At 37.2% G+C, this 10,360-nt stretch overlaps 1 pseudogene; it reads left to right on the top strand.

Annotated features, from left to right (window-relative positions):
- Nucleotides 1-2,539, top strand: part of LOC136846219 (piggyBac transposable element-derived protein 3-like) — a 25,629-nt pseudogene extending 23,090 nt beyond the window's left edge.
- The last annotated feature ends 7,821 nt before the right edge of the window (nt 2,540-10,360 follow it).

Below are 10,360 nucleotides of genomic sequence, written 5' to 3' on the forward strand. Positions count from 1 at the left end.
AATCTATTAATTGATCTGTCAACCGTTTCATTTTCTCAATCGAAATCCTGTTGGACACCTTACCTGGCATGCTAAGTAACAGAAAGTCCCTATAATTCTTCCAGTCTCATCTAACATCTTTAAACATAAACAAAGTAGATAATATTCTTCTCAGCCATTCACTCAGAACTTTTCCCTTATCCAGAATTACCCTACAAATCCTGGTCAGCCACAAAATATCCTTTTACTAACATACTGCAGCATCTCGCGTGTATTGTTATCAGCCCTTGTCTCTTCCCTTTCTTCAACCTTTTAATTCCTATTGTGATACCCTTAACAGAATCTACTGCCCAAGCGGACGAATTAGTCCGCTAATTAAAATACACGTGTAATGCTGTTATTTTGGGTTGGTACTTCTGTCTGCCCACATGGACTAATTCATCCTCTTACTAGTGCTTCTTCCTGACTGACTCCGCCCATTATCACCAACATCACCACCAGTACTAAACAATCTTTCGGAGGAGGAGGATGTGTTGATTTTATCCTCGATACAACATAATTTTTTGTGTATGATGGATGAAATACAAAGTAAGTAGAGTTATTTTTAAATTATTTCTTGATAAATGTATATATTATCTTACATATAAATGCAAAATAACATGTAAATACTATTTGCTTTGTGTTTTATTGTTGTTTTTAATTACTGGACCTTTTAGTCCAGTTGGGAACATCGGAGCACTGATAATTATAGGCCTAATTAGTCCAACTGGGCATAGCAAAGAAAGACCTTGTTTTCTTACAACATATCACTTGATATACTCAAATATAGAGATTGTTATGTACACAAATTATTGTTTGACATCATTGCCAACATCTCTGCGACCACAGTCATCACTACCAAAGCCACAACTACCACCATCATCGCTGCAACCACTGCATACTAACCATCATCACTATCATCACTTTTTATGACTATCTACATTACCTCTTTGTCTAGATATTCCAAAATCTATTTTCTATGGAAGAAGATTGCACAAATTAGCTGCCAGAAATTTGGAATGCATTCAGGAAATTGAACTAAATGAAGTACTAAGTGAAGAGGAACCTGATGATGATATTAATGATCCACCTATTACATCGGAAGACTTTCATCAAGATATAGAGACTGGTAGGTTTATTCTAAAGAGTAAGGTAAAATGACTACTTTAATCTCATCTTTGAAATGCTTGTTTTTACTTAAAAAAATGTAAACAGTACTTGAAATTATTGGTAACTTTTCAAGCCTAATGTAGAATAAAGGGGCTGTTGACTATACCGGGGAAGAGGGAACATAGTTGAAAACCAGAGTTACACAGTATGTCTTCAGTTTATCTTCAATTTATTTTCAATTTATTTTCATTAGAAGAGGATTAAGTTCCAGTGCTTGAAGATAGATCCACATTTGATGCTGGAATCGAGGATACTCCTCATTCCTCTGATGAAAATGAGACTGTTGTGCTAGAAATAAGTGCTGCTTCAGAAACGCCAGGAACATCATCAGGAGCCTCTACCAGGAAAGTAAGAAGTAAATCAAAACTTTCTGCTACTTCATGGAAGGTAGCTGATTCTGAGGTATCTTCATCACATGATTATCTTGGCCAAGATCCAATATTCAATGATGACCTACGGCAGCCATTTCAGTATGTGTGTGACTTCCTTGATGATGACATTATGGACACTATTGTAGCACAGTCAAATCTCTATGCAATTCAAAAAATCCAAACAAACCTCTAAATGTTGACCGTAATGAACTAGAACAATGGCTGGGTTTGAGTATCTATTTTTCAATAAGTAAACTTCCGAATATCAGAATGCATTGGTCAACCCAGCTAGGTCCTCTTAGGAAGTTGCTGCAGATGTTACGAGTCGTAACAGATGGGAAGAAATAAAATCAAATTTCATATGGTTGATAATTCGATCCTCGATTCAAACCCCAGAGGAAACAGGGACAAATTATTCAAAGTCCGCCCCCTTGTTGATAAACTGAGAAGCAAGTTTCAGCAAATCCCGATGACTCAAAATCTTTGCGTTGATGAACAACTTGCTCCTTTCAAGGAGATAGTAGTTTCAAACAGTATATACCTAGTAAACCGCATAAATATGGGTATAAGTTTATGGTTCTTGCAGACAGTCGGGGTATGACTTATGATTTTATGCCATACACAGGGAAAATTGATCCAGTCGAAGACCAAAATGTTCCTGACCTTGGTGCTAGTGCCAATAGTGTGTTACATTTGGCTCAAGTAATCCCTACAAACTGCAACCATCTTTCATTCTTTGATAACTGTTTTACCTCTGTGCCACTCATGCAGCACCTGTCTACCAGGGGTATTTGGTGTTGTGGAACAGTCCGGTTCCTCGCTTGCCAGGAATAAAGAATTCGAAGGATGCAGAGAAAGCTTTAATGAAAAAGGTAGAGGTTCATATGAAGAGCTAAGAAGCACAGGTGAAGGATGTGAGGTTACCTATGTCAAGTGGTACGATACTAAAATTGTGAATATTGTGTCAACTTTCGCAAAAGCCAACCCCATCAGTAAGGTCTCCAGGTATGACAGAAAACTCAAGTGTAGTATTGATGTAAACTGCCCTGACATTATTTTGCAGTATAACAAGTCAATGGGGGAGTAGACTTGGCAGACTGCCTTATTTCCCTATAGGATAACTATAAGGTCCAAGAAATACTACCATCGCCTTATTTTCCACATGATTGATATGGTAATAGTAAATAGCTGGCTACTTTATCGACGAGATGCTGGAAATCTTCATATACCAAAGCCAGATATCCTTCCCTTGCAGTCTTCAAACTGAAAGTTGCATTTGCTTTCATGAAAGAGGAAAGTCCTCAGGAAACCTAAAAGAGGCAGGCCATCAAGCCTAGAGGGTAAAAGTAAAAAACGAAAGGTAGGACGACCTGCTCAGGCAATTCCTGATAAACCTATTCGATCTGACCTTGTAGGACATTTCCCAAGTGTTGATGATATAAGGAGGATTTGCAAGAATCCGGGATGTAAAGGAAAAACAAATATTCTGTGCATGAAATGTAAAGTAAACTTGTGTCTCAATAAGAATAACAACTGTTTCCTAAAATTTCACACACCATAAGTAGGAAATGAGATGATAAGGATTTTTACATCTTGCATTAGTGTTCCATTCAAAGGAGAAGCATGTAAAGAGGTTAATCAATATATATTAATGCAGTTACTTTCATAACATTTTAAATTATTCAATTACATTCTGATATCAAGGAAAATTACAAGGCAAACATTTGAAAGACTAAATTACTAATTGATCATTTTCAATGTTATGTGTAAAATAATGACAAGCAAGCAGCTATTATTTCTTATTTATGGACTTTATTCATGTATAAACTTCCTACAATAAAGTATTAAGCAAAATATAAAACAAGTAGTTTGATAAGAACCTATGTTTTTAGAATATTGTTGCTGAAGCTGTAGAACAGATTGGCTGTTCTGATGCCCGACTGGACTAATTAGTCCACTAATTCTAATTTAGTAATAATAACATAAATAATTAAAAAACTTATATGAGTATATATTGGTGCTATATGAAACCATTGAACAGGGAGAAAAAATTTTTTCTTCTAAATAAAAAAATTGGGCAGTAGGGGGTTAATAGAGGCGATTCCTTCATGTGCAAAATTCCTGGGCTTACGTGGCCCTGAATAAAATGAGGTACGGGAATTATAAAGATTTCTCAAAGACGAATTTGGGAATCGTGTTAAATGAGTTTCTTGTGCTATTGTTAAGGCTCTTTAGAGAGAGAGAGAGAGAGAGAGAGAGAGAGAGAGAGAGAGAGAGAGAGAGAGAGAGAGAGAAGTCAGTGAGCAAAATTTGCTGGGCTAAGTCTTGGGTTCTTTCTCTCTTCTGGGAAATGAATGAAAGGGCGCGGTCTTCTCGTGGTTTACTGACTGGGGAAATAAAACGGAATGAAATGGAGTTTACCACATGCTACGCTTCATTGAGGAGTTAAACAAACGCAAATGCTAGACACAAGTTTTGGCTTGTGTGGCCTGAACAAAGTCTTACGCCATTATAATATTTACTCGGCAAAGTAAAATAATATGCTTGCCTAATGAATTCCTAACCTCTAAGAGGGACAGAGAAAGAGAGTAAAAATAATTCCAGCAATCCGTAAAAATTTGCTGGACAAGTAAGCCCTCATGGCTTCTAACGTGTGTCTAAGTTTTCAAATGGAAAAAATGTCCGGATCACATGGGGAGGAATACCCACACTATTTCCTGTTGGGCACTTTGAAAGTCACTTTTCATGCTACCTAACTAGCCTATAGTGAAAGACACGCAAGTTATCATGCATTAGCTATCAAAGCTTGTGGAATAGATAGTAACTCTCTTCTCTATAACTGGGTTGCATGCACACGGTCTGACAAATTCCTAACTCTGTTTCATTCAAGATTTTGGTCACACCTAACATAAAATAACAGATAATAACACTGTGCTTACTGTGGAATTGGATCGCTTGTGCACTTATAAGGGGAATTTACGCTAGTAACAGATTCGTTTCTAATCTTGCAACCAGCTTCTAGCAAAGCTATTCAGCCATAATTGCTATTGCTATTGCAAGGGTTGGGGGCAGGGGCGCCAGTTTGCAAGGCGATCTGAGCACAAAGGTCGCCACTGATATGGTTCTAAGCTGAAGGCTAAGGTAACTTATCTTGCGAAGGTGAATCCTGACTCTAACAATGGGTTCAGGTAAAACCTTATGCAAAGATTTTGGCTGAGGGCCTTCTCTAAAGGGGAAGTTATCAGTTAAACATTTAGGTTTCACTTAATTAATTATATTCACATTAGCAAAACACACATATCAGAAGTATGCAAAGCATAAATTAAGACAGGTAACAGAGTCCTGTCGTATAATAAGGTTAACAAAAAAAAATGGATAATTCTCTGAAGAAACTCAAAAGGCAACCCTCTTCAAAGGGCACCGCAGGGGAAAGGAACAGTGGTTATGGCACACAAGATGATAAACAGATCCACAGCAGGCTAACTCCTATCTGCACTCAAGAACACACTTGTTACTTAGCTGCAGTAAGGCACTTTGATCAGGGAATCGAGGAATTGCACAGAAGGTGCTTAGAAAGGACTCGATTCTGATAACTTGGATTTTAAACAATTATGTTACACTTCACTGGTTCATAAATTCAAACAACACAAAATAATAGCAATACAGGTCTTGTTGTAGGTATATCGTACTATGAAAGGAAATGGAAAATAGCAAAAGATTGACAGGGATGTGACTGACACAAGAACCTTGACTCTCGAACATTACCTTCTTCGGAAGACGGATTCCTCGTCTTTGGGGGCGCCAGTGATGGAAGGTAGTGTTTAAGGGGATTCACTACAAAAGTAACTTAGGCTCTAGACAGACACATGGGACAGCAAGGGGCAGCTCAGGGGAGCAAGGGAGGACGAAGTGTCCTGAGTAAGTTCCAGCGTCTTCTAAGAACAATGTGCCCATGTGATGCCCTTTTATAGCATCGGGAGATTAAGAGCCTGCTCCTTGTAGATGGTGCTGTATGGCAGCAGGACCACATTTTCTATAAGGGTCGCACACGTGGGACATGGGGTCATCCGGCCCAGGTGTTCAAGATAACGCCAGTCACATGAGTCAGTTGCTAAGCGCGGGAGCCGCTTTCTCTTTTGACTTTTCTCCTCTGCCGGCTTTGCTTGCCTCAGGCAGGATAACCATCTCTGACAGAACAACACCTGAAATCAAGGTGTTTGGGCAGTCACTTCGACAAGGAAAAGGAATTACGAGCTCACCCAAAAGGAGTAAGAGGAGTCAAATCGGGGCAAAGTTTACCCACAGTTAACCTTTACGGTTGAAATGAAAACAATGGACATCATTTCAAAAGAATGTAAAATATTCTTATACTGTATCTTACTTTACTTCTTGGAGGATGAGATGGCATGTGCCAGGTTCACCTCATTACAATATATACACAAAAATAAAATAATAATGATTGGTACATTAGCATGAAATAAAATTAATGACTACTGAGAACAATTCTGATAATTCTCTTGACTTTGCTGGTTATCGGTTTAAGTTGATAAAATTAAATTGTTTCTCTATTAACCTGTGATACATTCACATAACCTAATGCAGAATAAGGTAACATTACAGTCTGCACACACACACATACACACACTGATATATTACACAAGTTCTTCATTTTGCTCAGGAACAAACGAATTCCGAAAAACATCGATATCTGAGACACTCAAAATGTTGGCCTTTACCTTATACATCTAGTTTACATATCAAAGACCAAATAACCTTCATAGGACTTTGACTCTTTGTAAAATTCACTCAAACATCAAATGTCTTTTTGAGCAACAAAAGCAAACATAAGGTATAAAGACGAAGTTTTACGGAATTCGACGATACAACTGAAACTTATTCTAATATTTTTTTTAGTTGGCTCAAAGTTTCTTCAGCGAATGGAAGCTCATTTTGTAAGTAAACATTCATCGCTTCTGGGGTGATTTACCTATAAAGAAAATAAAGAAAAAACTGGGACAGGAAAGTTTAAACAAACATTTTGTTTATCTAAGAAGCAGGTTTCCGCTGCGTCTAGTCGAAAGGCTTATGTATTTCATTAATGAAAGAATACATAGATTTTTTCCCTGTGAGATATTATTTTACTTGATGTGCAGGAGAAAAATTCTGATGTATTTGATTTCAGTTGCGTTTTTTGCCTCAGTTTTTTTATCTTGTTATGTTTTTCTAATCGGAAACGGTAAAAAAAGCACAAACGTAGGGGGATGTGGCCTCTTTTCTACAAGGGGGAGTTGGAGCGGTTGGACAGCGAGATAAAGAGATCCAGAAAATAAAGAAGATGAAGTAAAAGGATCTAAACGTGGAACTGGGAGAAAAAATCAGGTACCCTATGAATGAATAGTTAGAGGTGTTGGGCAGCAAGACTGAAGGAAGAAACAGGGAATGAAGGTCAAGTAAAAGACCAAAACGTTGGTGCAGCTAGGGACCGAAGGCAAACTAAAAACATCCCATAGAAATGCCTACAGTGCACCACGTGAGGTGCACTGACGGCACTAACCCTCACTTAGGCATATACACACAGTCTGTTTCAGACAGAGATATCGAACCAAGCAGAGACGAGTCTGAGATAAAACAACTTTTTAAGTCATTGAGGTTTTTAGCTCTTGGAAGATTCCGCTGGTTTTTTATTTCTTTCTTTCTTCTTTTTTAGCTTTCTCTAAAAGAAAACTATTGTGCCGGCTGTGTCTGTCTGTCCACACTTTTTCTGTCCGCCCTCAGATCTTAAAAAACTACTGAGGCTAGAGAGCTGCAAATTGGTATGCTGATCATCCACCCTCCAATCATCACACATACAAAATTGCAGCCCTCTAGCCTCCTCAGTAGTTTTTATTTTATTTAAGGTTAAAGTTAGCCATAATCGTACTTCTGGCACCGCTATAGGTACCAACAACCCAGGCAACCACCCGACCGTGGCTGAGTTTCATGGGCCGCAGCTAAGAGTTCCATGGGCCGTGGCTGAAAGTTTCATACATCATCATACGCTGTACAGAAAGCTCGACTGCGCCGAAGAAACTTCGGCCCATTTTTTACTTTTTTTTTGGGGGGGAGGGAGATTCTTCTGCCTCTTATCTTGGCCAGGAAAGTTTCCTTTCGAGAAGAAACTATTCCTCATCTTTCTCCTTGTGTCAAATTCGTCTTCCTAATGGACAGTAAATCTTACAATCCTTTTCCAGAGTGGCGTTTATTTATTTATTTCTCTCTCTCTCTCTCTCTCTCTCTCTCTCTCTCTCTCTGCCCGTTTCAGATCCTTTTTTATGCTTTATCTTTCACATGTGCTTTACACTTTCTTCATTTTTATTTCACTGTCACGAAATTCGCAGAGAATTTCTGGAAGGATGAAAAGAGAATTGAAGGGATTCTTCTTTAGGGTGGACAGCATTTTGAACAGCATTTAACAACATTTAACAGCGCTTTCGAACAGCATTTTGGAACTTAATTTTTTTACAGCATTTTTGCACATTTTAACAGGATTTTTGTCCATTTTACAGTATTTTAGAACAGCATCTTTTAACAGCATTTTCGAACGGCATGTTTAACATTTCCGAACAACATTTAAAAGCACTTTCGAACAACATTTAACAGCACTTTAGAACAACACTTTAACAGCATTTTAACAACACTTTCGAACAAAAATTTACAAGCACTTTCGAAGACCATTTTAATAGCAGTTCCGAACAGCATTTTAATAGCACTTCCGAACAACGTCATTCAGCAGAATAATCGAACATTTTAACAGCAGTTCCAAACAGCATTTTAATAGCACTTTCTGTCAGGATCTTTCAACAGCATTTTAACAGCCCCTCGAAACAGCATTTTAACAGAACTTTCGAATACCATTTTAACATAATTTCCGAAGAGCATTTTAACAGCACTTTCGGACAGCATTTTCAACATTTTGGAAAAGCATTTTCGAACACCATTTTACAGCATTTCCAAACAGCATCTTTTAACAGCATTTCCGAATAGCATTTTAACAGCACTTTCGAAAAAACATTTTGACTGCATTTCTGAAAATCATTTTGACAGTATTTCCGAACGCCATTTTGACGGCACTTTGGAATAGCATTTCGAACAGCTTTTTAACAGCACTTTAGAACAGCATATTTAACAACACTTTCGAACAGCATCTTTTGACAGCATTTTAGAACAGAAACTTTTAACAGCATTTCAAGCAGCATTTTCAACAGCACTTTCGAACAGCATTTTCGAGCAGCATTTTTAACAGCATTTTCGAGCAGCATTTTAACAGCATTTTCGAACAGTATCTTTTCACAGCATTTTCTAACAGCAGACGATGTGTGCCCATTTATAGTTGGGTGGACTGGTCGGAGGTAGGAAGGGAGATATCTACTGGACTAGCAAACGTGAGCCCTGTGCTGTGATGCGTAACCACAACTATATATATATATATATATATATATATATATATATATATATATATATATATATATATATATATATATATATATATATATTTTATATAATTTACCATGACACCAGGACTAAAATGTGAAAATAAAAACTACAAAAAGTAAAATAAAAAATATTCCTCAGGTAAAGAGAGATTTAATCACATAAAATCCAAAAGTCTAAAGCAGACAGACAGACAGACAGACAGGTCAATGAGCAGATGACCCCAGGAGGTAAACAAGGGTCAAACAAAAACTCACTGAAAAGGTCACCAACTATTTAATCAAAATAATCAGGCCGTGGAAAATAAAAATATTCCTCAGAGCAGATACAAAATAAATTAAGATACATCAAGATACAGGACACATTAAGATACAGACTACATGAAGATAAACAAAACATTAAGCTACAGAATACATCAAGAAAATGCCTCTGGATTTATTAGAAGAAGAGGAATATTCTGTATTCCCAGAGGAGGAGTGAAGGGCCCTTCAAATTCTTCGGAGTTTCGAGTGGACCCTACGTCTTCGTAAGACGTTCCTGGGAAAGGGGAAAGTCTGAATGTATATATATATAGGAGGATATATATATATATATATATATATATATATATATATATATATATATATATATATATATATATCCTGGGATATATATATCAATGCAGCATGGAGGAACGAGTGCTTGAGAATAGCACAAAAACCGGGACTTTGAACAAGTACTTTTGTAGTTTATTATACATTTTCAAGTTCACACTGAATACAATACAAGTTGACAGAACTTTATATACAAAGACAGAAGGGGGTACAGTGTGTTAATCTGGGCAGCATGTTCTGTAAACAAAAAAGACAGGGACAAAGGATCAAGGGATAATCCAGGGTGGAGATTAACATTCCTGGTGCACGTGGCTTCAATAAACACAGTCTCCAGAAGATTCTTCCAACGGTCATTGACCATGTAGATTATCAATGACTTACCCTAGTTAACCGCATGGCCTGTCTTAAGCCAATGATCTGCAACGCCATTATTTGATAAGCCTCTTGAAATGGCATATTTGTATTGGGAGCTTCTTACTTTCAGTCCTTTTGATGTTTGACCAGTATAAATCTTATTACATTCTTTGCAAGGAATACTGTAAACAATATTGTTTGAATTGGGTGGGCTGTTCTTAATTAGTTTATTTCTCAAACTTTTATTATTTTTAAACACTAATTTAATATCAATAGTTTTTAAAATGGGCACTGCAGGAGTGAGATTAGAATGAAATGGTAAACAGAATATTCTTAAGTTCTTTCTGAATACTGGTTGGATTGTAATATGTTTTTTCTGCTCTA

Source organism: Macrobrachium rosenbergii, chromosome 15 (genome assembly GCF_040412425.1).
Source record: "Macrobrachium rosenbergii isolate ZJJX-2024 chromosome 15, ASM4041242v1, whole genome shotgun sequence".
Classification (NCBI taxonomy): domain Eukaryota; kingdom Metazoa; phylum Arthropoda; class Malacostraca; order Decapoda; family Palaemonidae; genus Macrobrachium; species Macrobrachium rosenbergii.